We start from the raw sequence: 26,902 nt of genomic DNA, 5'->3' as shown, positions 1-26,902 counted from the left end.
TCATGCGGTTAATCGCCTTAATGTTAATGCATTTTGTACTTCTGAGTTTGGTTAAAGCTGCACCTGTTATTCAACGCGCTGCAAAACAGCAACATTGGAACAGAAACAGCCATACAGAAAAGGCTATTTAAGAAAAAAACTATTATTGTATAGGATTTTGTATAGTTGTGTACTTTCTAAGTACCAGCTTCTAAGCACTTTCTTGTTTAAATAAAATGGAGATGATCAATATTCTAATCGGTTTCCAGTTCTCTTTTCTTGTCCTGGGCTAAGCATCAGAAGGCAGTTTCGGTGGAGATAGTTTGTCATTGCAGTTACGATAAGTGAAGGAAGCAAAATACTTTATTATGGTTCAATGTTCTCTTGTTTTTAGATTTGCCTGTCGGGAAACTGCGCTTGACCAGTTACAACTGGGCTTCCTAATGGATCCAGTTCAGCTGGAAAACAGTTCAGTGGGTTCCAATTTCATTACTTGTGACTTTTGGCTGTACTTGGTCGCCCTTTATCAGAACTATATGCTGGGCTAATAGTCCAATGGCAAAATGCATAATCCAGGACCCCGTAAAAACCCTTTGCAACTGGTAAACTGGAAGTTCCGAAAGTCTCCATTAGATCAATTCTTAAACACACACATATTTTGTAATATAACCACCTTCTAAGTTGTTTGTTTGTGATCTGTGTTTTTTTTTTGGTAGAACCTTTTTAGACCTGTTGCCCTGCCCACTCGGGCCTTTCTACGCGTGTGGTTGGTGTTGTGACAAATGCTGTGAGTGGAATGTTTGCCTGGCAGCGTTTGTTGACATGGTGTTTGCAGCCTCCCTCCCTGCTCTGGGGCTCGGTGGAACACAGCCTGTCCTCCTCGCCTGTCTATCCACACTGGCCCTGCCAGCTGAGGAATTTGCATTTTACTGAGGGGATTTTATTTGGTAAAAGGAGGTGCTTTCTCAGGCCTCCATTGAGACGGGCTTGGGCTCCAGTGGTCTCACGCCATTCACCCAGAGGAATGAAAGGGACTGACCTGCCTGCTCCAGGCCCCCTCAGCCCCCTCCTCCTCGAGGGCAGGGCAGTCCTTTTCCTGCTATTCACGGAGGATTTGCTTGCGCACGGAAAGCACCAATGTTTTTCCAATGCGATGACATTTATTGAAGGGCTGTGGCCAGGCGGTGAAGGTGCATTGATGGAATGAATGGGCCTTAACAGGCCATTATATGCCCCTTAGACCGGCACGTCTGGAGCTCTGTGGGTGAGGGAGCGGGGAGTCAAATGGATCTTTGGGGCTTGCAGCAAATATGTCCCACTGGACTAATGCATCCTTTGACACCAAGGCCTCACTTTCAAACTCAGGTTGACACCAAGGCCTCACTTTCAAACTCAGGTGCGTCTACTCAACCTTTCATCTTTCTGAGGTAGATAAAAGGAAGTTTTGGTTGGGTTGGGTAAAAGCAAGCGTTTGTTATCAGTCAGTGCCGCTAAGAGGAACTCTAGGGGGTGAATCTACATCCTTCAAATATACCTGTGAGGTTATTGTAAGGAGAGGAGGCAGTGTAAAGTTACTTCGCCTTAAGCAGCATACAACATGTCTCCCCCTCTGATGCCATGTATAGAAAGGCATATCTTCCAAATGGCACCATGTTTGACGTTTCTGCCAATCCTAGTTTTTTTTAGCCAAGAGCATACTGCAGTGTCGGAGATATCATTTGCACACAAATTAAGGTCACTCCCTCACTCCATGTCATTAAGGACACTTTTCATTTCTGGGCTTTTTATCTGCGAACAACTGGTCACAGATGTGTTAGTCTATTTAGTGCACTGTATATAAACCAAGACTACAATACCCAGAATGCATTTGGTTGTCACATAACAGCCGTAATGACATGAACTGAGGTGGTCTTCATAACACAAAGTGCTGTTTAGCTAAAAAGCCAGGAGTGGCTGAAGGTACCACACATAATATGGGCTGCGACGGGTACAGAACGAGTAGTCCACAGAAGTAGTTCACATTTAATTGCCTGTGGAGGGTTAAGATTGTGTGGGCTACCATGCAAGATAAAGGATTTCATAGGACGATATTGTGATCTAGTGGCTAAGTAGTTTCCCTCTTGAAACTGGAGAAATGCCTTTTGTAAATTGTATTTCAAATTCTTTTTATTAATTACATAATAATGGTACAATAAATAAAAACAAAGAGCAATATATTTAACAATCTAAAATGTTATACCAATAAATGAGACCTGTAAATTACATTAATAACAATATAAACATAGAAATGTTACATGTCATATATGTTTGACCCTCCCCGACCCTTTATTGGCCCCAGAGACCGCATCCACAGGGACCCTTAACACTTATAGGTGGGTGCTCTGATGTCCACCCAGGGCACCCACAATACTCTTATTGGGGTCTGAAGGGGGGAGTCCCAAGGCCCCTGGGGAGCCAACCGGCTCCCTGCATGTTGCGGGAGCCAGCATTGCTCCCATACGCAGGGAGCAGGTAAAGCTGCTCTCTCTGGCCAGGAGCAATATTTTGATCTATTTCCCTGCCTCCATCAGCGTGGGCAGGGAAACAGATCAAAAGCGAGCTCCCAGCTGGAGGGAGCATTTTTAAAGCTCTTGCCTACTGGGAGAGGACTTGGTGTTTGCTCCTGTTTGGCGAAAGATTAAAAAAACTACTCCTGTCAAGCAGGACATAGCATGTGGGCAGGCTACCTCCCCATTTTATTTAATTTCATTCCTGGGGTGGGCCCCCTGGGCCTTTAGAGGCTTGGGGAGGGTCGTGCTCCCCCTCCCCTAACATGCAAATTTCGGCACCGGGGGTGGTCCCTCCGTGGTTTTTAATGGCCAAGGGATGGGAACCGCATGGCCCGCTCACTTTTTTTGATGATTACGGCCCCGGGGGCAGGCTTCCCGAGACCTTTAATGGCTCTGGATGGGGGCCAAGCAGCTTCCCTCCCCTATACGAATGCAGCAGCAGGTGGGCTCCCTGGCACATAAACATATTAAATGCGGCTGGGCTGCCTTTCATAAAAAAAATCCAATCACGCAGGAGTCCCACAAGAGCACTGCATTTTTTGCCGATTTCTTTTTGTTTTGGGCTGTGGGGTGGGTCTCTCTGGGTCCCTACCCATGGGCCCTTGGGAGTCGGTGTATCCCTACACTGACCTCTTATACTCACTTTTCTTTTTGTACTTCAGGACAGTAGTCTAAATCCCCGAGTCCGGTAATGGTTTGCAGCAACGTTTTTGTCATGTTGCTGGCAGCCAATCTTGCGGGACCGAGATTGCCCAAGGGAAATAAAGCTCCCTTGGCCAATCAGAACATTCCATCTTAAAATTGTCACTCCCGCAAGAGTCTTTCAAGCCTCTCAGTGACCCAACCGTCCAGATATACAAGTGTTTTCGACCCTTAATTTCTTAAAAACTACTGAACAGATTTACACCAAAGCACAATCTGCGGATCAAGATCTAGCTTCCTGCCAAATTTGATTTAATTCCGTCTTAAGGAAGTCTGTGGAAAATGGATGGTGAGTTTGAATTTTGTGACCCCCCTTTTTTCTTGGCCCACTTGACCAATCACCCCAAAACTTTCCATGCACAAACTAGTCAAAAAGTAGCTCCTTCTTAGAAAGTTTTGTGGAGATTTATCATACGGTGCCAAATTTATTAAGAAAACAAAAAAGCTATGTATAATATACTGTGGCGCCTCTGCCTCTGTTGGCATCAATTACTTCACGCCTCTATTTGCGCACATACCCACCCGCAATGGTAGCGTGCCGAGGGAACTTGTCCAATTAGGCGCAGGCAGACAAAGGAGAGGCAGAGACTCCCAGAGAGTAACAGAATAATAAATGAAATAGTGCAACAAAAAGTTTCTTTAGCTCTAATCCTACATTCAGCCCTGTTGAATGTGGGCGGAGCAGACAGATAGACTTATTTCCAACCTTAGACAGACAAAATAAAAGCATTCTTGGTTGTAGCAAGCTCAGTTCACCTCTGATGCGTTCCCCAGTACCGAAAAAGGGAACTAGTGCACAACTGCAATACACTGGCCTCTGAGAAAATGAAAGAGGGTTGGCCTGACTCTGTTCATTGCCTTCCTGAGCAACAAATGACACCAAACTGGCGCACAGCTGATTTAGTGGGCCTTATGAAATGGTGTGTGGGAATTGGGCACCGAGATTGGGCCACACGTTATGTGGCTGGACTTTGTGCCTTTAATGCAAGGTTAACTCCCCTGAGTATGCATCACTACTTTTGCTGATATTCGTCTACTATGTAATCAAATGAGGTAGGATCTTGGATTTCTTCATCAAAAGGCTTGTGAATCATTTAATTTCTTAAAACATCATGTCTATGCATTCAGTTTTGGGGGAAAGTTGTAATTAAGAACTTTGTGAAAACTGCTAGTGACCAGAAACGCCTAAAGAGATTCTGTGCAAATCAGTGCTTAGTTTGTAAAAATAAAAATAAGACCAGGGCTCTCGACAGGAGGCCACTGCGGCTTGCTCCTCACATTGACGCTGCCATGCTGCCGATAAGAGTAACAACCCATCTACTAACCATCACATGCCTACAAATCTGACATTTCGGACTATTCCAGGCCCCCAAAGCTATAAGAAAGGCTTTGGGTGTCAGGTAATAGTTATTTTTCATGTATATTAAACTAATAATTAACTGTTGCGATGGTCTTCTCTAAATAGCCAGACAGTGCCACCTTGTGGCAGAGTGTCCCAAGCCCTGGTGTTGACAATTAAGTGCCGGTGCTGATTACCGGAAAACACCGTCTCCAATTAAGCAGTGCTGTGCTTCTCCTCCACCATCAACATCCGACACAAACTCTTTGGCTATATCCTGTCTCTATTTAAGCTTGTGGTTACCGGCACTCATATGCAGGCCTGATCCCCACCTCAGTCCCCCTCACCCAGCAGCTCACCCTCCCTCTGGACCTTCTCACCTGCACCTTCTCGCCCACATTGTAGTTTTTATGTTTTACTGTATTTCTGTGCTTGTGCACCATTCCGTTGCTTTGTAACAAGGTTCATGCTTTGTAAGCTGCTAACATACATATACTAAAAGATGGTGCTTGTGTGTGTGAACCCATGCACGTCTGCTGTTTGTGCTATCTGATGACGCAGCTTTGTATAACTGTACGTGCTTAGTGCAGATCTAAACTTATGATTAACCAATTGTGCAAGAAATTGTCTCTTTGATTCTGAGTACTCCGCGTCAGTGATGTAATCATTCATTATTAGATCTACACTAGCAAATCTTTCTTTCTAATAGACCCTGCCCATATACTGACTATCAAATTGATAATGCATGTAGCATTTATCTTTTTTGTTAATACACCCATTATATACATTAACAACAATATATATATATGTATGTATGTGTGTGTGTATATATATATATATATATATTATCTACTGGCGGTCGCCAGTAGATAGTTATAGTTAGGACCGTGTTTCCGTAGGAAATCTGAAAATTCTATTTTGAATAACTTTGGCGCCGGTTGACGGATCCTCGCGAAATTTTCAAAACTAATGGGGCGCTCCGCTCAGCTCCTACCCTGGAAGTCTTGGGGTGATTCGTCAAGCGGGGGCTGAGAAAAAAGGGGGGTCCCAAAACGCGTTTTCCCCATGCATTTTCCCATAGGACATTTAGTCGAAGGTACAGCCCGAACGGCTGAACAGAATTACTTGAAATATGGCAAAGAGGTAGTCCTCAGGTCAGGGATGTGTCTTTTGCATACATGGTGTCAATCTGTTCAGTAGTTCCTGAGAAAATTGCAGTTAAAAGCACATAAATATCTATAGCCGCGCACCGTGCTCGCAACGTGCGCGCACGGTGCCGTGTGCGAGCGTAATTCTGATTGGTGGATTCATGTCAGTCAACATTCGAATCGGTAGAAATCAGGAAGTGTCAGCCGCCATTTTGTGTGTGACAGTAAAAAAGAAAGGTGGAGAACTTGAAAAGGGGGCAGGGTACAGAGTTCCATCCTGACCCCCTAGCTTTTTTCAGGGGGTCCCTGAAGGACCATGAAGGGTGAAAAAACATTTTTTTTTTTTTTTAAATCGCGGGGTGCACGGAAGCAGGGTGCGCGCACGGTGGAAAAAAAATCATGAAAAAAATAGAATTAAAAATCAAATTTAAGTGTTTAGATGTTAGGTGGCTCTAAAAAGAGCCGTTGTGTTAATTGAGGGACAGAGGAACAAAAAAATGGCAAAAATTATAGGGTGCCGCACGTGTGCTGCTGTATCTTGCTCTCTATTAGGGGAATGCTGGTGTCCCCATAAGAGAGAAGAGCATTGCACGCATTGCACCGTATATGCACCCTCTTAAACAGAGGGTGTATATCCAGAGGAACAGAAGCAGGTGAAGCTGCCGCCTCAGATGAAGTGCTCGGCTGAGCTGCCGATGATGTGCTCGGCTGAGCTGCTGCGGATGTGCTCGGCTGAGCTGCTGGAGGGTTTTCTCTAGCAGCTCGAGCATAAGCCAAAGGATGTACATCTCTAACGTGCCTGATCATAGTGAAGATACTAAAAGAGTATTTCTTTTTAGGATCTCCTCTTGATAAGACACGATCACAAAGAGTGCAGGTGACTTTTGGAGCATTCACCTTCTTCTGCCCCTCTGGAAAAGTGAAAAATTGCCATATAAAAGAGTTTTTCTGTTTCCTCTGTCTCTGTGGCACAAGGGTCTCCTGCTCACTCCCAGAAGATGACTGCTGCTCTGCCATTCTCAAGTACTGGAGTACTGGAAAAGCTGCTCAGCTCCTTCTCCCAGGGAATCAGAAGTAATTATGAGGGGAGTGGGTGTGGTGTTGGAAGTTTCTGGAACTGAAACTACTATAAACCAATAAAAAGTGTTGTTTCTTAATCACATGACCTGAAACTACTATAAACCAATGAAAAGTGTTGTTTCTAAATCACATGACTTGCCATGCGTGTGCGCGCACGGAGCACGCACGCATGCGCGTACGCGCACGGAGCATGCACGCATGCGCGTACGGAGCTCGCGCGCATGCGCGTACGGAGCACGCGTACTGAGCACAAGTGCATGAGCGTACGGAGCACGCGCGTACGGAGCACGCACGACGTACGCATGCGCACGTGGAGCACGTACGCATGCGCACGCGGAGCACGTACGCATGCGTGCACCGTGCGCGCACCGTGCGGCACGGTCAAAAACACTTAAAAACTTTTTTTTTAAAATTAAAAGTGTTTATAAGTGTATAGAAGATATTAACTATGCTGTTCAACTCTATCCAAATAAAATAAATAAAAAAAACGGAGCCATTCCATATTACAGGATAAAGTTAATCTATAACTATATATAGGTAGTTTATTGTAAAATAAATATTTAAAAAATATAATAATACATTCATAAATTAGCATTTAAAAAACCTTCCAAATTCACTTAAAAAACCATAGGTTTCACACACGTTATAGTTAGGAATTAGCATTTAAAAAACCTTGCAAATTCACAAAAAAAACATAGGTTTCACACGTTATAATTAGGAATTAGCATTTAAAAAACCTTGCAAATTCACTGAAAAAGCCATAGGTTTCACACACGTTATAGTTAGGAATTAGCATTTAAAAAACCTTGCAAATTCACGGAAAAAACCATAGGTTTCACACATGTTATAGTTAGCTGGACATTTCACTCGTAAAAAAACAATGAAATTCCCCCTTTATAGTTAGTTTAGCTAACTATAACTCGCGCACCCGCAATCCACTGCTGATGACGTCACATATTACATCACTCATGACATGGTCAGTGACATCACTCATGACATCACTGATGACATCTCAAATGACATCACTGATGACATCACTGATGACGTCATCCATGTGATAAATTACCACATCTTCTCACACCCTAATATAACCTTTGATACACCGACTCAAAATGTAAGAGTTCCACTGACAAAACCATACATACTGCAATACCAATAACTACATACCCACTTATTAACTCTTAGGTCTACATACACCTCCACTCATTCACCTGTGCAGTCACTCATACTTACAGTCACTCCATACAAAACTATCATATGCATTTATGCACCTATATAGACACTCACACACTACCAATCATCCATAGAGGTACTCTCACACCTACTCAGTCATGCAAATAATCACACTCCCATTTACTCACCTATGCGGTTATACACACTCAAGTTCACTTACTCATAAAAATAGTATCACATTCTTACGCTCTTATAGAATCATTGATACAAGCACACACTCATCCATACAGTCACTCTCACAATCACACACTCTCACATCTACCCACTTATATACTCTTACATGCATATATACTGCCTTTCACATATGTAGTTAGTCACAAATGTACCACTGAGATATACATTCAATCACTAACACACCCATACATACACTCACTCAACCATACAGTCCTTCACAGATGCACTCTTAAAACCATGCACCCATAGAATCACCCACTCACACATCTATGCATAGAGTCACACACACCCTACCCACACAAACACTCAGGAACCCATACAGATACTGAGACAAGCAATCAATAATTCATATAGACACTTATATAGGTATTCACAAAACCATGCCGCCACTTATACACCAACATACAGACACATACAAACATTTACACAGTTTAGTCTGCAGTAAGCTACATTTAATGACTCACTTATAGAGTCAGTTACGCACCACAGAAAATCATCCATTTACACACTTGTACACCCACTCATTCTTCAACAGGCCTTTCCCTATATATATTAAACATATTAAAATTGTTAAGAAACACATACTCAATGGATGATGTCATCAGTGATGTCATCAGTGATGTCATTTGAGATGTCATCAGTGATGTCATGAGTGATGTCACTGACCATGTCATGAGTGATGTAATATGTGACGTCATCAGCAGTGGATTGCGGGCGCGCAAGTTATAGTTAGCTGAACTAACTATAACGGGGGAATTTCATTGGTTTTTTACGAGTGAAATGTCCAGCTAACTATAACATGTGTGAAACCTATGGTTTTTTCAGTGAATTTGCAAGGTTTTTTAAATGCTAATTCCTAACTATAACGTGTGTGAAACCTATGTTTTTTTTAGTGAATATATATATATATATACATATATATATATATATTCACTGCGTTTATCTTACATTTAGATTTAATTTCACCTAATGTAATAGAGATTGGCTTTGTGTTCACGGTCATGGGAAAGATCATTAAAATTCGTTCCCATTCAGTCTCTTCTTAGTTTAATCTAGTGGTTCAGTTTTGCCTATGAGGTGTTTCAGTGCAAACCAATATCAGCTGCCTTCCTCAGGCTGAAGTTTACAATCTTTATCTCAACCTTCTGTTGTCAGCAGACACAGTTAAGCAAGGAGTACATGCTCCTGGGGAGACACACTTTATAACGAGTGAGGGTAACAACTGTTTTTTGTTGTCGTCTCCTTATATGTTATTCTGATTCTTTCTGTCCGGGGAAACCCCTTTGTTGATAATCATCCCCTGGATTTGTACTTGGTTAGTGACTTCATGGACAACCAATTCCCTACGACAATTCTAAGGAAGAAACTATCTTTATCGAGGTCTCAGGATAAGCAAAAGTCACTTGGCGTTTTGTTGGGGTTAGGGGAAACTGATCCATAGGTGAGATGGGGGCATCTCACGCACTGTGGCTGTCAAGAGGGTACGTCTCTGTGATTTTGGGTATGCCTTCTTCTAATGTCACCACGTGACCGACTTCGACTTCATTTCATTTGAATACCGCGAAAGACGAAGCAAGGATTCAGTCCCTAAAAGAATTGGAAGAACGGTCCAGTCCGAGCACAAAAGAGATTACTACTACTCCTTCACCTACAATTAAGGCGCTATCAGACTACTTAGCGAACCCTTCGCCAAAACAAAGGCTCGCCGTTAGTCCCAACGCTAGCTCCTTTCTGACTCTACAATGGAATTTTCAACAAGTGATATTCTTCGTTAGATCGGCTGATCATAACAACTTTCCATTAGAGGTCCTGATGAGAGCCCCAGAAAAGAAGGGGTCTCGAAACGCGTAGACCTTGTGAAGAGACCACAAGAAATTTTGAATAACTCAAAAATGAAACCACTTTTGAGACTAATTTGTTAAATAATTCCTTCTGTGGTCTAAATAGAAAGATTTGATTGTTTGTTCATCAATTAAATGCAGGATATGTGCATTTTAGAATGTGTCGTGAATGTATGCGTATGATGACACTACAGGAAAAAATGGGATGTGTGACAAGTATGCTTGATGTGTATCAATGAATGGTGTGGAGAAATTCCTCAAAATTAGTCACTAATGGACGGTTGAATTTTCAAATCATTCTGATAAATGGAAGTTTAAATAAATGAAAAAATAAAATTAATTCATTGATTAATTCAAAGAAAACGAAGCTCTTCGACACTTTTTGTTTCATCTCAAAATGTGTTGTCATAAGAAAAGTTGAGATTGAAGATTTGTTGCAGTATTAGCAGTTCTGTTGTTGTATTATTCTTCTAATGTCGTCATTTCATACTTGTGTGACATTGGACAGCTTGCTTTCACTCTGTGTGCCTCAGTTACTTTAGGAGACAAATTTAGACAAGGCTACGCCAAAATATGCGGCAGATTTGAATAAATTATGTGCTTTGAAAAGTTGTTTGTTTTGTATTTTACATGAGAAAAAGCTTTTTATGAGCAATAATCCAAGGCCGTTTTATTTAAACAATACCGCAGTTCACATATTTACTTTTTGTTCTAGACACATTAAAAAAGGTTTTACATGTCAGTTCAGTGGATACCATGGAAATATAATTCACCAGTTGTTAAAAGTTTTGTCAACACCTTTTGAGTGTGATCTCCAGCATATCCTCTCCTCTGTGCATCTCAAAATAAATGTGTTTGTAAAGAAAGAAAACCTACACAGTGATGCAGTTACATGTGTACACCACTTTCAACTCCATGTGTACCTGTTTTCATCTGCCCCTGCCAGCACTGTATTAAAACCTGCCCTTGCAGGTCAGTGTGTGGCTTTTTCTGTGTTTTCTGTTCTTGGGCTCTATTGGAGTGGCTTGTTTACAATTCTGGCTTAGCTAGATGGGCCGCCTGACAGGTCAGTGTGCGGGCTGTTTTTTTTTTGTTCCTTGGGCTGTTTTTTTTGGTCTCTTGAGTCAGATTTTGGCAGCACCCAGCCTGCTCTATTACTGTACAGTCAACAGGTGGCACAGGACAATCACGGTGTAAGCCCTGCCAATTTTGGCAAGGTGGGGCTGTGGCACAGGTGGTGTCACCTTGGGTAATTACATTTAAAATCCACAAACCATGCCAGTGGCAACCAGAAACGTGTGGTCCCGCACCCCTCAAAGACCATTAAGGACATATGCCACAGGGAAGCCCTGTATGAGCTTTATCTAATTAGACATTGATCTTTTTCAATTACCCCCTCGTAAGCACCGCCATGCATGCTTACCCCCAGCCCTCAACAACGGTAGGTAGTTCAATGCGTTTTACATCCTTTCTCTAATGCTATTGGACGGTGATGGCAGCAGGCGATGGTCTGTCCTTGGCCGTAGAAGGCCTTGAATAGGAGCAGTTGATGGTGGTGGTTGTATGATAGCTCTGGTCTACCATGGCTCGGAGGTTGTGAGCACCAGAGCTTCTGGTACGAATGTTGAGATGTAGTTTATTAGCTCTAAGTAGGACTTGTTGTTCTGTACCATCGCTGCAGGGACGTGCCAGATCAAAATATAATGTTAGTTATGCCAATGTTTGTGAATTGTAAACTCAATAAAATATGTTTAAAAAAAATTAGATGTCACAAGCTGCCACGATTTGTTGATAAGGGTCACCTTTTTTTACATGGGGCAACTTTTTTTTTCTGGTGTAGGGGGTACTTTATTTTGGTGCCAGGGCCTATCTTTTGCTCTCAGTGCGACACTTTTGAGGGGTGCTGTAGACACCACTTTCTCAGTCCTAACACAGTATCAGTTCAGTAGGAGTTAAGAACTCTTGACTTGCGTGATTCTGCAACAGTGGCCATGAATTTGCAACAAAATCGTCCATCTGCTTAATAAATTTGAAATTTTAACAAAAAAGATTTGTTTTGGGGTCAAAGGAATACAAAGTTATTAAAAATGTCACACTGAGAGGAAACACCAGCCTGCAAAAGTTTACTGTTCACCTTTCAACGCGTTGATTGCTGGACTAGGTTCTTGGAGAGGGGATCATTTGGCCCAGATGGTATAGTAGACATTCCCAAATGAGATACTGAGTGAAGTGCTTTGTCTGCAGCAAGAAACAACATTTTGGATATTTAAATGTAATCACAAATGGAGGAAATAATAATTCCTTCTTAGTCATCAAAATGTTTTGCCTTAATATTTACACAAATTCCTGCTTCCATCACAGTCACCATTGTCAAAAATAAATGTTTTTCAAAAGCGCTCTAGCTCAGAAGAATTCTGAACATGTTGCTTTCTATTTTTAAGGTCTGGTGTGTTAAATCCCAAAACACTTTCCAGTGAGACATGTGTATAATAAATATGGATTGTAGTATGTGATTCAGAAGGGCTGTTTTTTTACTGTGTTCCAGAGATCACACTGAGTGAACACAAAAGACAAGTTGTGAAATATAACTGGAGTGCACAGAATAAATGTGATACACCTTTTTATTACAAGATGTGTATAGACTCAAATTTTGCTGAATTCCATATTGTACATATTTCCCCCAAACTGTTTTAACTCTGGGAGTTTCCCTAAAATGACGAGCCTTTGCATCCTTTGCAAGTGAAATCGTCAGTTATTGATGGGTGCTGTTTTTGCATCACATATGCTGAACGTTTACAGTTCTTTAGCTTTGAACAACAATGTAGTTTTATAGAAATCGGATGCCTTTTTTATATCATTGATAAAATGTCAAACTAGATAAACTGCTTAAGAATGAGCTGCATAATTTGTTTTTAATTTCATTCAATGCAGAACAACTTGTCTCGAATGACCTTAATTTGCATTTCTTTTCCATATAATTCCGAATGCATAGTGTTGTTAATCCATTACCACATACTTTCGGTGGCCCTGGATAGGAGACATTTGAGAATTTATCAGGAGTACCTAAAGTGCTGAAGATATCCCAAGTTAAAAAACTAATGTCAAATCTTTACAAAGCTTCAGATTTTTTTCACTGCTGTTCAAGGAGAAGTGATCCTTTGACCTTGCTGACACGAATATATTTATGCAGCTCATATTATATTTTCTTTGTTAAAGCTTAGCTGTTGAAAGAGTGCTGACATGTTTGACTAACACTCAGTTCGCAACAATGGTGGAGTTATTTTCTCCACTCTGTTGTTCATATAGATTTTTCGTCACTGTAGATGATTTACTTTATACTATGCACAGAAACACCTCTCTCTCACTTGAAGGCAGCATTTAACAGGTGGCTAAAGGCTGGGTTTTATCTTTTGAGCCTCCATTTGGATTTTCATATAACAATTGATCTCTTGGAGATGGAAATAGTTTTTGCTGTGATCAATTGATAGTTTAGCAGATGATGGATAATAATCCATATGTGGCAAACCACAATTATGCGGATTGCATTAGCTCAAGGACTATCATAACTGCTCTTTGGTATCGATCAATCAATCAATCAGGGTTCTTGTAAAGCGCGACTAATCACTCGTAACGGTCTCAAGGCGCTGGGGATCGTTACATATTGATACGTGTGAGCTCTGCACACTAAGCATTGTAGGTTACAAATATATGGTTACATCGATGTCTGGGTTGGTTGGATGCATTATGTCGACATAGTTAGAAATATGTACAATGGAGGACCAAATTATGCGGCAAGAAATTGCTAATTATGTGGAAGTCATTTAGCATCTCTTTCCTTTGAAAGCATGTCTGCAGAACAGTATAATACACATAGCACGTTTCAGTAAAAGGTACTTTTGGATTCAAAACATGGGACATTGAAAACGTACACAACATGTTAGTGGTCGTTCTGAAGTCCGAGTGTCCTTTTGAAATAACTCACACTTTCGGAACAGTGTCTGGGATATTTGTATTACAATAATCAAGAACAGAAGGTGACTAGTTAAATTTCACAAAGTGCCTGGTGCGGAACTTCATCCCTTGCGCTGTGATTTAAGTAAGGTTAGATTCGTTCGAGCTAGAAACACTTATATTTTTACAAACTGCAAATTATACAGTTGGTAATGGACTATGCGGCAAGTGCAGCAAATACATTTTAATGTGAAAAGCATTGTAGCCACACAGTTGTATTTTTCCTGTGGCCTGGTTTCTGCATAATAAGGAATTTACAACAGTTGTCTCGTAATACATCATCTGCTGCATTATTTGCAGATTTCAACCAAAAATGGTTTCTATCTCAAAGAAATAAAATTCACTATAAAAAAAACCTACAAATGGTTTATTGCATTGGCAGACCTGATGCAAAGGCTAACTGTCCACCTTTTAGTTGCTTATTGCAGTATTCAGGTGCTAAACTGCAACTGATGAGATGAACCATATCCACACAGTATCAATGATTCCAAAAATGGTACAGTAAGCATGCCACAAAATACAGATTACAGCCCCCAATTTACATTTTATTGCTGCATAATTCAGAGAACACTGCTGCATAATTTGGTGGTCCTGGGTATACTGCCTAGGCCAGACATATTGGCTTTGCCAATGCTTGTTTTTAAAGCAATACTGTTTTTTTTTAAGGAACATGTACCACTTAAATAACAAATTAGTAAGTGTGAGTGTACACACAGGCATTATGGTTTGCTGTTTCTTGTGGGCCACCATCCTTGTGCTTGTAGCCAACCACAGGGGTCGTGAATTGTGACCTGCCTAATTAATATTCATTAGGCAGTTCGTTCTGCGACCCCTTGTACCTGGAGATTTAGCTAAGCTACCTATTAGTGCATAGGTCTTATAGCAAAGTTAGAGACAGGTTGGTGTTGAATTTGCCAACTCTGCTTGTGACCTGTCTCTTTGTACATCAAGCCCAAACTCTTTGTCTTATAGACAGTGACGGCTGCTAATTAAACAGGGTGGGGGGTGGGGGGGGGGGGGGAGGGAGGGGTGGTGCCGTGGGATGAAAAAGACATGAAAAAAAAAATTGCTTACCTGCATGCCGGCCGCCACCTCTCTGTCCTCTTTGGTCGACTGACTCCAGAAGCAGGAAGCACACAGGCTCCCAGACTCCCCAAGCCAATCACGATGCTCTTGTCACCAGCATGTCAGCAGCGTTGTGATTGGTCTGAGCACCAAGTCTGGGAGCCTGTGCATGTTCTCCACCCAGGCTGTGCAATACATTCGGGGGGAGAACATGCTAAGTGCGCATGACTGTTTGGACGGCCCGAGACAGCCGGCCAAACTGTCATGCACACTTAAGAGTGTGCCCACCTTTCCTCTCCGTGCTCTGGGCAGCCCAGCTCCACCCTGACCCACACCTAGAACTGAGCCAGTACAGAAAAATAAAGGGATAACAACATTGCGTTATCATTTTCTTTTTTCTTTTTGAACTGCTCACGGAGCAGTGCGGCGACGCTCCTCCGCCTTAGCGGAGTAGCCGCCACTGCTTATAGCTGGGTGCGGTTGCATTGTATACACAGAGCAATCGTTGTGTTGTATTTTTACTGCAGCAGGCTTTCTTGAAATATTTTACTGAGGACTCAAAATGCAAGCCAGACCTACTTGCCTTGCCACCAGTGTTTGTATTTTGATGTGCTTTCAGGACCAAGTTGAAAAGCCCAAATGATAGCGGGATGTCACTATTGTACTGAGTAGTAAATATCTATTTGCTCCACTGTCATATTAATTTATCAAATTAAATGAATTCTTAAGAGGAAGAATAATCCGTCTAATATCTTCCCATACTTACTTTATTTAATAATGTCTTATTTTTTTCCTTGGTTTCCCAATAATGGTAGAAGGGGAAGTCGTAAATTCCATTATAGAATTTATTTCCGAATCTGGGTCTTGGAAGCGCTAACTTACTGAGGTCGTATGTCAGCCGTTGGGCGCGCAGACAGATATATTTGTCAACAAATGTAGTAGTTCCACTAGGCGCTATTGCAAATCTTTATTAGGTGCCATATCTGTGCTCTACACTTCTAAGGGCTGCTCTGCGGTTTACAGTTTCATGGTTTATAAGGCCCTCGGGCCATAGTTTTCCACTGCAGTTACTTTTAATGTTTTCTTTTTCTATAGGAGTCCCCTTGCTGCCCTTTACTGGAGTGCAAGAAATACAAGTAAATGGAGTTTGCTGTGGGGGTTGGAACCCATGTACAGGTTGCTTAGGACTGAAAATCCCTCCTTCTACACAAGTCAGATACATTTCATTTTGGTGACATGGCAATTAGTACTGGCGGGGGGAGGGGGGGAGTGGGTGGGAAGTTGAGAGGCTCCTGGGTGATGGGGCATAAGGTTACCAGGAAAACGAGTAAAATAAATAACATTTTGACCAATTCCTTAAATTACAATGAGTGTCAACACAGGGTATAAAGGTAGACCACTGCACAATGTTTGTAAGTAACATAATGCTGAGTTTTTTGAGACACTGGGGAGAATTATATATTTATTTATGTCATTGAATAAGTGAATTTGTTTTTATTAATTTCTATGAATTTATATAATAATTCCGCTGCTGGTTTAGTGCCATGCTTTCAGTGAGGCTGTTTCAGGGTGCTTTAAATTGGCTGCATTTGCTGCGATGGCGTTACCATAATGGTCAGCCTATCTATAGGTCTGTTACACTTAGAGGGGCACATACCATCTCAGGTTACAGGAAAAATTATGGTTATGGTGGTTGGCCGATCGTGGTCTTTCAATACCGGGCTCATTAGGATAGGCTTGTCTCAAGCATCTTCATGAACGTAAGTTGTCCGGAGACGGGAATTCCACCCTGTTGTCAATCCCAGCAGCAGATACTGTACCCGAGTCATGAACTTTTGGGTTCAAATATTTTTATTGGTGTTTTGCAACAGACAAAACAGAGGTTCTAAGAAAAACCACGATTTCATAATCTGAGAAAACTCGAAGCAGCATGGATTAATAAACTTAGGTCTGTGGACTATGGTCTAAATATAGATAGAGTACTATTTGTATTTCTCAAAGATTGAATTCCTACAGTATAAAAACATCCATGTATTTCTGAGATTTTATGTGTAGTCCTCAAAGATGGAACTCGTACAGTATAAAAACAATATTTCTTTTTGTTTGAGATTTTATATGCATTTGTAAGTTTGATGAACATTAAGTCATCTCTGACATAGCCTTTTACTTTGACCTACATATAGCTCGTTTGTACTGTTTGCTATTTATATTTCTTTGTGTCAGGACGAGACAATCATGTAAGCAAGTTTGAACTGCAAATGAGTGCTGAAAATGGCTTTGTAATGTCGTATTAATATGCATCAAAAGATAATAGCATGTTACTATTACTACCTTTGAACAACTTTTCATCTGTCCCTACACGCGCGCGGTCTATGGCTTTGTTTCCCCTCTGTTCCATGTGCGGTTTCTTTGTTGGGGATCTACTACTATGACTCTACCACACTGGTGCACCCACAGATTCTGTACTTTCAGCAGTTGTGCATTGCTGGGTAGAGAATACTTTTCCTAGTCACTACAAAACGCTGCTTATGTTTTGAATGATCTTTGGGTCCAACACAGTCTGGTTTCTATGTCGACCCGCTCTTGCACAACATCGCAGCTTTAAATGTTTTAGCTGCTCGAAGCGCACAGACTAGCGTACTCGTGAGATGCTATGATAACCGTTACGGGTGAGATACATGGCTCTAAGTTCAGCTAGAGCTGCGGTATGGGGGTTGTGACACCAACAAAGGTTGGCTTTGTCGGCCTGGACCTATCTTTAATTTAGATTTTGCCTTACATTTTGCAGGCACGTTCCTCTTATTGGGCCGACTATAGCCCTTGTTTCTATTCGAACTTTCACTATACTTTCATGAAACATGCTATCAATTTTGAGGTACGTGTTAGTCTTATTCCGTTCTTATGTTGATCATTCTAGTCCTTGTGAATAACTGGCCTATCCAACGGGATTTAGTGACTGACTAGATTTGTTGCTTGTACTACAAGGGCGTGACTTTATGCCGTCAACCTTACCAGGATGTTACTTATGCTCACTTTGTTTATATATAGTTTTGGTGCTCGGACTAGCTTATACACAGACCCGTGCGGGATGTATGGGTGTGCCACTGTAAAATGGCTAGTTAAATATGTGTATGAGGTGATACTGATTCTGGTCTCATTCGTGGCCCTAGTCACATTTTGGTGTTCAGACCATCGAGCTTGGCTGTTATTATGTTTCGGCTCTTGATGTACACAGGACACATTACATCCTTGTGTCTGATTAGTTTATTCACTTTTTAATATTGCAGCATATTTCTATTCTGAGATTACTCGTATATAAAGACACAATCGTTTTGATTAATTGATGTCCTTGTGGCTCCAAGGACCCTCTATTCCGAAGTACTACTCAACGTTGTTCTTCGATTGTACTGCATCTCACTTCAGAATACTTAAGAGGTAGTTTCAGAAATCACCTGGAACAATTTTTACACAGAGGGGTTTTATCTCTATTGGTACTTTTTTCTTTGGGACTATGTGGGTTAATTTCCATAATATGTGGAAATAATGGCACCCTTTCCTCGCATGATTTGTGGTTTTTTTCTTATTGGCTCTTTCTCTGTATATTCACTTTAATACAATGGTTTTTGGTGAGTTCACTTGTACACTTTTTTCTTCTTGGGAACCTTGATTATGAAATCGTGATTTGACATTTCCTGCATCTTAAAGTCAGCTTCCTAAATATGATGTAATTTTTTCTCCCTGCCTTCTGTCGGATATTAGCTGGATCTTTACATGTTTTAAGATCGTTTTAATATGAAAATAGTTCTTTTTAGGCTTCATATTAAATTATAATTATTGCTTATTTAATCATCAGCCTTGAAAAAGTCGTCTTCTCAACTAAACGTGTGTCGGCTGATTGCTGTCATCTGATACTGACCTGCGTGTCAACAGAATTTGTGATTCATGTGCAAAATTAAATGCTGGATCTGCTAGATTGTCAGATCCAAAACATAACATTTATGTAGTGATCTGTATTTTATATATAATTTGTTAATATATTGTAGTGTGTCTACACTATATTTATCTACACTACTTGGGTGGCCTAGTGTTTATCCATTGTAGCACACCTGTTTACTGTTGTTATATTTACCCACCATAACTTGTAAGTGGATGTGCAAGCCCCTTCTTACTACCACTACCACTGCCATCTTTTTTCTTCTTTACATAATAGCGATGTGATCATGCATCCCTTACGAGAATTTGCCGGGTAAGCGGGTCTGTCTGAGACCCCTAAGATAATATCAGTCAAGATCTTTTAATGTTGGCAGTTGTTAACTTTTGTGTGGTCACAGACTGATGATTCTTTGTGCACAGTAGATGGACAGAAAAGCAGAAAGATACTGTGTCCCTCAGAAAATCGACGGAGAACCTGGAGGATGTGCATTACATGGTCAGATTCGTAATCTGAAGGATTTTGTTTGTGTCAATGTTTTGGACTGCTTTTAGCTTTTTAGCTGTAGTTATGTAGTCCTACTTTTGACCGAATTGAAAAATTCTGACTTAAAATAAGGCTCTGAGTAGATTTGTTTTATGGTCCGGATTAAACAGTTTAATTTATAATCTCAAAACAGAGGGTGTAAAAATGGCTTTTGTGACAAGTTGATTTCAGGCTGGTGAGCAGTATCGAGTGAACAAGACTCTACGACTGTACTAGGGTTATCAGGACTGGCTCTTGACTGTGATACTTGGGTAAATGGAAAGGAATTTTAGGGGCGGAATGTCCACTACTAAAGAAGTCAAACCTCTGTTATTGTCTGCACAAGATTCTCTATTGCTTCCATGACTGTAAGTAAGTATGTGACATTCTAAAACGTCGCCTTGATTGGGATGCTGCTTAGATTTTTTTTTCTCCACAGAGATGGGAGCATCCATGTGCCATCAACGTCCATTTGGGTTTCTGGCAGCATCAGATGATTGTGTCAGTCACAAGGCATACGTGAACGCAAAACGGACTTTGCAAACTCTATCCTTACCTTCCTCACAAATATAGATCAGATGGCAACCATTATGTCTTCATAAAACATGTTACAGTTAGAAAGATTGATTTTCCACCTCAAATTAAGAAGTTAATGGAGAAACAGTGGCCAGGACCAGTGTGCTGAGTCTCATGAGGATTTAGTTGAATGCATTGTATGTACATCTGGGAGATAAGCGTACGAAAGTCTTCTAAGATTTACTGTGCCCTACTGAACAGCACCTTGTGTCTTACAGCCAATGGTAATGGGAAAGAAGCTTAAGGTACATTTTCAATGTATGGCTATGTAATAACAGAACAACCAGCATTTTCAGCATGTAGCCAGCAATACTTGAAGAGCTCTCAATGGCATCTTTACAGATAATACTGTATAGATTTCTGGTGCAAATACAAAGGGACAGGTTCTCAGAGACCTGCTGGCAAGGCTGAGATGCACACACTGCTCAACACAGCTGTTACACCAGGGCCAGATCACATGGAACTTCCTGATTGACAAAGATGACAAGTGTGCTGTGGCAGAGGAAAAAAGAGATTGGTAAATGAATGGGATGGACACAGACCAAGATCAGGAAATGAAAGTACTTTTTAGCATCACATGTGACTGTATTCGGGTTAACCATACCCGCTTCACTTGGAATCACGTGTCTTATCGTTTGACTTCATAAGAGTACATCATGTATTCCTATGACCTTTTAAAATGAAACACTCAGGTCAATGTTGGGAATGAGCTGCCGTTACTGTCCAGTTCCACGATGTCCTCCACTTGCTCGCATCCTACTGCGGGCGACAATAGGGCCTTCGAGCAGCGTTCAGGATGATATGCCGCAGCCTTATTGCAAAGCATGCAAGATAATGGAAAGTGGAGAGTGGCGCACATCAGTCCACACTTTCAACCTGTCACTGCTCTTTCCGCTTCCCTGCTTATTCTTCTGGAAAGTTTGGAGCTGGCCATGCTCAATAGTGCCTCATAACAAGCTGTGTAGGGGACCGAAGGTCACCGCACCCCAATAGTTTTATACAAAATTAATGTAAGATACCCCCTCTGGCAAGATTAAAAGCCTGAGGAGGCCATGAGATTGCCTGAGCTATTGATTTTTGAGGGTCCATGGGTGGTAAAGGGATGGGGGAGGGTTCCGAGGTCAATGTGGACTAGATCACACACATTTATTTAAGTTTGCCTGAATATTAGTAATCTGGTTATATTTCCTGGCAGAGCTACTGGGACCTGGTATGACAGCCATGGCAAAAAAGCATAGTTTGCAATAGTAGGTCCTCAAAAAGTTACATAACAGTGCTGTTTGCATCTATTTCATGACTAGTGTTTGTACTCTTCGAGATCTTGGGCTCGATTCACAAACATTTTGCTATGAGTTGGTGTGACTTAATCTGTTGGTACTCATAGTTTACTCCTGAATTCCTATCTTACTTCCGGAATTCAGGAGTAATCCAGGAGCACTATAAGAATAGATTACATACATTAAATCTTTTGGAATCGGTTCTTTTGAGTCTGGTGCCTGGGTAAATCAATTCTACTTGGCTTTATTACTAGTACCTGTGGAACTCTTTTTTAGTGTCCTGCCTTTCAGAGGAAGGTCCTGCATATCTTCAAAACCCCAACTATTATTTGGTAAATCCCAGAACTGGAAATGCTTTGGCTTGTTCCAGTTTTGTGCAGAAAACTCTGCTTCTCTGACATAATGTGTGAGCACTCTCTGTAATGGTGCAAGGATTATCGGCACATAAGCACATTGAAATTTTTGCCTGCGGTGCCCCCACCCCCAGCAAAAAAGGCTGTTTGTGCCATACCCACATTGACTATGACAATCTTTGCTGTCCTCTGCTGGTAGACCCTTCGAAACGTGTAGCCCTGTGGTGTTAAGAAATAGGGTGACATTGGTTCAATATACCATGGCCTTTTGCTGCCTAGTTTTCTGCCTCTACAGCTGCATAAGTACTCACATTGTTAAAGACCTTGGCTACGCACAGTATCGAAGAGGATCTACCAACTCGAGAGAGCCACGCGTATGGCAGGGGAGTTGGGGCCATGGGGGATCAGTGGCGCTCGCCCTGGGTCATCGAAGACGGCCCAGGGGGAGGCGTGGCCACTGCAATGTGACCCCAGAAGCGGGCAAGCGGCGACCAGGGAGCCAAGAGCCCCACCTCTTAAAAGGAGCCACATGCTGGTCTCTTTTTTCCTGCTCGCCACCTGAATAACATCGCCCCATTGCTCCTCGCAACCTTCTTGTAGGACACGCCCGCCCCACATCAGGATACCAGGATGGCCAAACCATTGTAGACTGCCCCTTTCCATTGCCTCTCCGGGAACCCCACGGGCTGAGCACTTCTTGCCTGCGCCACGTAGTCCCCCGTCGCATAAAAGACCTTTGCACGCCTCACATAGAAATGGCCCAACACCAGCACCTCTTCAACACATCTTGCCCCTGTTTTGACAGGAGCAAAAGGCATATCAGGCAGCCGCATCACCTTACTATGCCTGCCATCTGCGTTGACAGTAGAATACCGTAAAGGAATGGGAATGATTAATGCATGAACATCACAACATGTTCAGTCTCACATAGCGCTTGTAACAATCAGACTTCCACCGGCCTATCCTCTGCACCGATTCTCTTCCCAGTCCCATGCCTGCCACCATGGTGGCTGCATCGATCCTAAATGAATGAAAGCTATACTCGTCAGGATCTAACCCTGCTGGCACCAGGGCTCTACTGAGGACCCTGTCAAACTGAAACTTCATGAGTGGTGTCCCATCTTCGTGTACCAGTAGGGTGCCCACAGCCACCTGTGCCCGTTGAGCCATAAAAACCTCCAAATTCGCCAATGGACGGCACTCATTCCCCTGCGCCCTGTGCAGTATTATATGGTCCCCCATTACCCATCTGGTCAGTCTTGGAGCTGGTGAAAGTGACCACCAAAAAACTATTTGGCATTGAAACCCCTACCTGCAAGCCACCATTTTTATCCTTCCTGCTACTTGCAACTAGTTCCCCTACTCTTAGCGCCCCAGGGAGAAAGCTGCCCGGAAAAGGCGAACCTCCACTGGTGACCTGCACACCTTCTCCAGGATGCCCATGATCCCAGCCAGTTTTAACATGTCTATGGGGTGCCTGGAATCTTGTCTGGCCCCCTCCAGTCTCAGCCAGCCTTTCAGCACCCTTTGCACAAGGTAATCGTGAATTTGGGAGGCAATGGATTGGCCGAGCTAGGGCACAAAGACTTATTTGAACTGATTGTCTCTGAGATGTGTTGGCTTTCAAAGAACTTCCCACGAACCATGATCGCATGGTCCAACATTATCCCAAAGATGAACTGGAGAGGTGGCAAGTTGGTCAGGACCCTCAATGAGTCAACAAAGTGGTTAAACAAGAAGATTGGCAAGTTATTGAACACGGTCAGTTTATCTATTCCTCATAGGTGGCTCAAGGGTGATCATTGTTGTCTTGAAGGATGGCATACACTTATCGCAAGAGGGTAATTCAATATTTTGGGAGAACTTGCTAGCTTGGCTGATACAAGGCGCATGGTATGGAGGTCGGGACAGATAAAAGGGGAACTCTGCTGTCCTGTGGCGGGTGAGATCATGATTGGTGCGGAAACTTCCAGTGGCGAGACAAAGGCAACTGCAGACTCTGCAGGGCAGGAGGCCCCAAGCTCCAAGGTGACCCCTCAGCGCTGTACCCTGGCCTGAGAGCTCCTGAGTAAGTCTGGAAGGGGCCCCTCCATGGACTTTGCAGGGCGGCCCCCTCAAGTTTCATTACGCCTCTGAAAACTTCAAGCATCTACGGCATCCTTTTATATCAATAAACATCAGCATCACCGGATCCTCAAAGTGGTGTTGACAGTAAGTCGGAAAGAGGTGGATGTAGTGGTGTGGAAGGTTAGGGGGGGTTTCTGACATGTGGTCCTTATCTGTCAACCACCTGCGCAGGTGCAGTTGGAGCAAATTAACACAGGCCATTTGAGGGACGAAGAACTTGCGTGCATGGGGTGCCCTTAGGTATCCTAAGGGCAGCCAGAGCTGCTCTCAGTGCGGGAGAGGGAAGATGGGGACCTCTCATAAGGAGGGTCCTATACTCTGGACGGGGGGGGAGTTTAAGAGAAAGGGTCACGGAACCAGTCATGATCTCACACGGGAATGGTTATGTTATTGGTTTCACAGGAACTAACTAGTTATGGTTAGGTGACTCCCATGTACTGGAGTCTCTGTTACGGTTAGGCTTTCACTTGTTAACTATGTGTATACAATTTGGTTACTTTGCAAATTTTGTGTCTGACAAAATTGTGATGTGTGTAAAAATAAATACAGCCCGAGAGATCTTGCGATCTCTAATCCAAGGAGTTGGTTTCAGGCCTTGTCATTGATGGACGGGTGCTGGGCGGGAGATTGTTGTTTACAAATGCTTCTCACTTTGCAGTCATAGAAAGCAAAGCAAGGTGAATTATGTGACAATCTTGCTTGAGTACAGAGAGTGTGAAAGGAAAGACTCTTAGGGTGTCCGATTTTTTTTGTAACATCCAACAAAAATGTAATTATCTGTAATTGAACTATACACATTCAGCAGTTCGGAAAGCAAAAAGGAAACACGTTTTTTTATAATTCTGTAATTTTAATAGGATCAAAACAAATCAAGTCACTTTACTTGGTGATGCACAAATGATAAATATTCACTGAAACTTGATTTCTAACTTTAACATTTGTGTGCAATATAGTTTTGTCAGTAAAATTGTATGTCTGTGCAAATGTAGTGGCAATTTCAGTGGAAAATGTGTTGTCTGTAAATTACAGTCCGGTACCACACAATACTTTAGTTTACATTTAAAAAATCACCTGCTTCACGTCCATTAAATCTAGGTTGTTCACAAAACACCTGCTGCACGTCCATTAAATCGAGGTGGGTCACGAAAGTTTGTCATGCTGAAAAGTGGGCAGTGTTTCTAAAAAGCTTGGGTAGCACTGTATTAGTGGCTGGTTTTGACATTAGTACAAACTGTATTTGTCTTTGTAGCCCTACTGCATGGGCTAGATGATCCCTTCTGTCTGGAACACTTTGAGTACAGTCGAAAACCTCAGACACCCTTGTCTCCAGTTCCCAAAAAAGTCCATGAATCTATGGCTGAATGTTTGGAATTCTCAAAGAAACCAGGAATATACCTTGGAGGCAGTGACAACCACAGCTTTCCAGAAATGCTCAAATTACTAAGCAGTTCTACATGGACAATTCTACATGGCATACATTGTATATTGTAGCTTCTTTCTTTTAACTGAAAGCGGTGAAAAGACACCCTCCCCTATGTTTGCATCAATTGTGTGGGTGTTCCTGTTCCATTCCTATGCCGCCAAATGATTTATTCCCATTTTGGGTAGGAGTAAATCTCCAACCATTTCAATGGTGGGCAAAACAGTGACTATGGGTGTGCACTAGTGTTTTCAGGCATCCATGCTTGAAATGGCCCCTCTGTCGCAACTGGTAGAAAATGTACTCGCGTGAAAATCTACATAAGTGAATCTTTTTTCTTCTACAAATGTAAAACCTTGTTTTGCGTCACGCTTGTAAAAAACAGCTTGTCTGTGCCTGTAAATAACTTGCACATGGCTTTGTGAATGGTGACCAAGGTTTCTTCTTGACAAAAAAAAGTCGACTCTGGTGAAAATCGGTAATACTATGAAAGCGTGTTAATATAACATTGAAAAGTCAAACTGCTTTGATTTCTGCGTCAAGGAAGGCTCCGTTGACTGGAGGGCCAGCCCATGTTCATAGGTCAGGTTGCTACATGCCTGCCTGACTCGGTTTATTAGGGAGAATCCGATCTGCTTGATATTAATTAATGCCTGCTCAGTGCTCCGGGTCCCGGGCCTGGACATGTCTCTTCATGCCTTGCACAAGGAGAGACACTTGGAAGCTGGGAGAGATTTGTAAATTAAAATAGAGAAGATGTTTTTTGGTGGGGGAGGCGCCAAAGACGAAGGAGGGCGGTGGGAGGCCTTGCATAAACAAAGGGGGCAGAAAGAACATTTTTGAAAGTAAGCGGGCACGGCTTTGTTTTCATGCACACACAGGGAAGGATTTTTCAGATATTTGAGGGCCAGCGGGGAGAGAAGAGTGGTTTGAAAAAATTCCACACTTTTGGTCTTGAGTGATAAGGTGTGGAGAGATGGGACAAGTGAATGGAAAGAGGTGGGGGCTGGTGAGGCGCCCAGTAAAATGAGCTATCCATAGGGGCTATGTTTATGTAGGTAGCCGTGCACTCACAGAGCAGTTTAATGACAATAGAAGCTAAATACAGTTATAAAACCCATGTTAAAACAAAGCCCCACTATATATATATGTATACTCCCTCTCAGGTGTAGATAAGAGTGAGCGCGAGCACACCCTTGCACGCGCATATTTATGATGCATAGTGTCAGAATCATCCCCCAAATCGTCATTAGTGTAGATTAATTATCAACAACCAACGCTTCCCCTTAATGTACTTTTTAAAACTTGTAGACAGCTCTAAGAATTAAAAACTCACTACTGACATCTGCCGCAATGTGCAGTTCAAATCATAGCATGAGGTACTCAGCCTCTATCATTTTATTGTCGGAAAATTGAATACCCTTAGATTGAGCAATGGCAACGCCTGCTGTTGAGAAAGCTTAGAAACCTCGCAAGTGCAGTATGAAGCGCTACATACATAGAGATTTTTACATATTATATCGGAATTCATCGACATCAACCTATGCCTGGGCTCAGGACCAGGAGTGTAGC

The 26,902-nt window shown here is 42.3% G+C and overlaps 1 protein-coding gene across 1 annotated transcript in view; it reads left to right on the top strand.

Annotated features, from left to right (window-relative positions):
• EVA1A (eva-1 homolog A, regulator of programmed cell death) overlaps nucleotides 1-26,902 on the top strand; it is a 721,904-nt gene that overhangs the window by 1,211 nt on the left and 693,791 nt on the right. The window lies entirely within an intron of this gene.

The sequence above is a fragment of the Triturus cristatus genome, chromosome 6 (genome assembly GCF_964204655.1).
Source record: "Triturus cristatus chromosome 6, aTriCri1.1, whole genome shotgun sequence".
Classification (NCBI taxonomy): Eukaryota; Metazoa; Chordata; class Amphibia; order Caudata; family Salamandridae; genus Triturus; species Triturus cristatus.
Note: the sequence above shows the minus strand (reverse complement) of the source record. Positions and strands in the feature narration are given on the sequence as shown.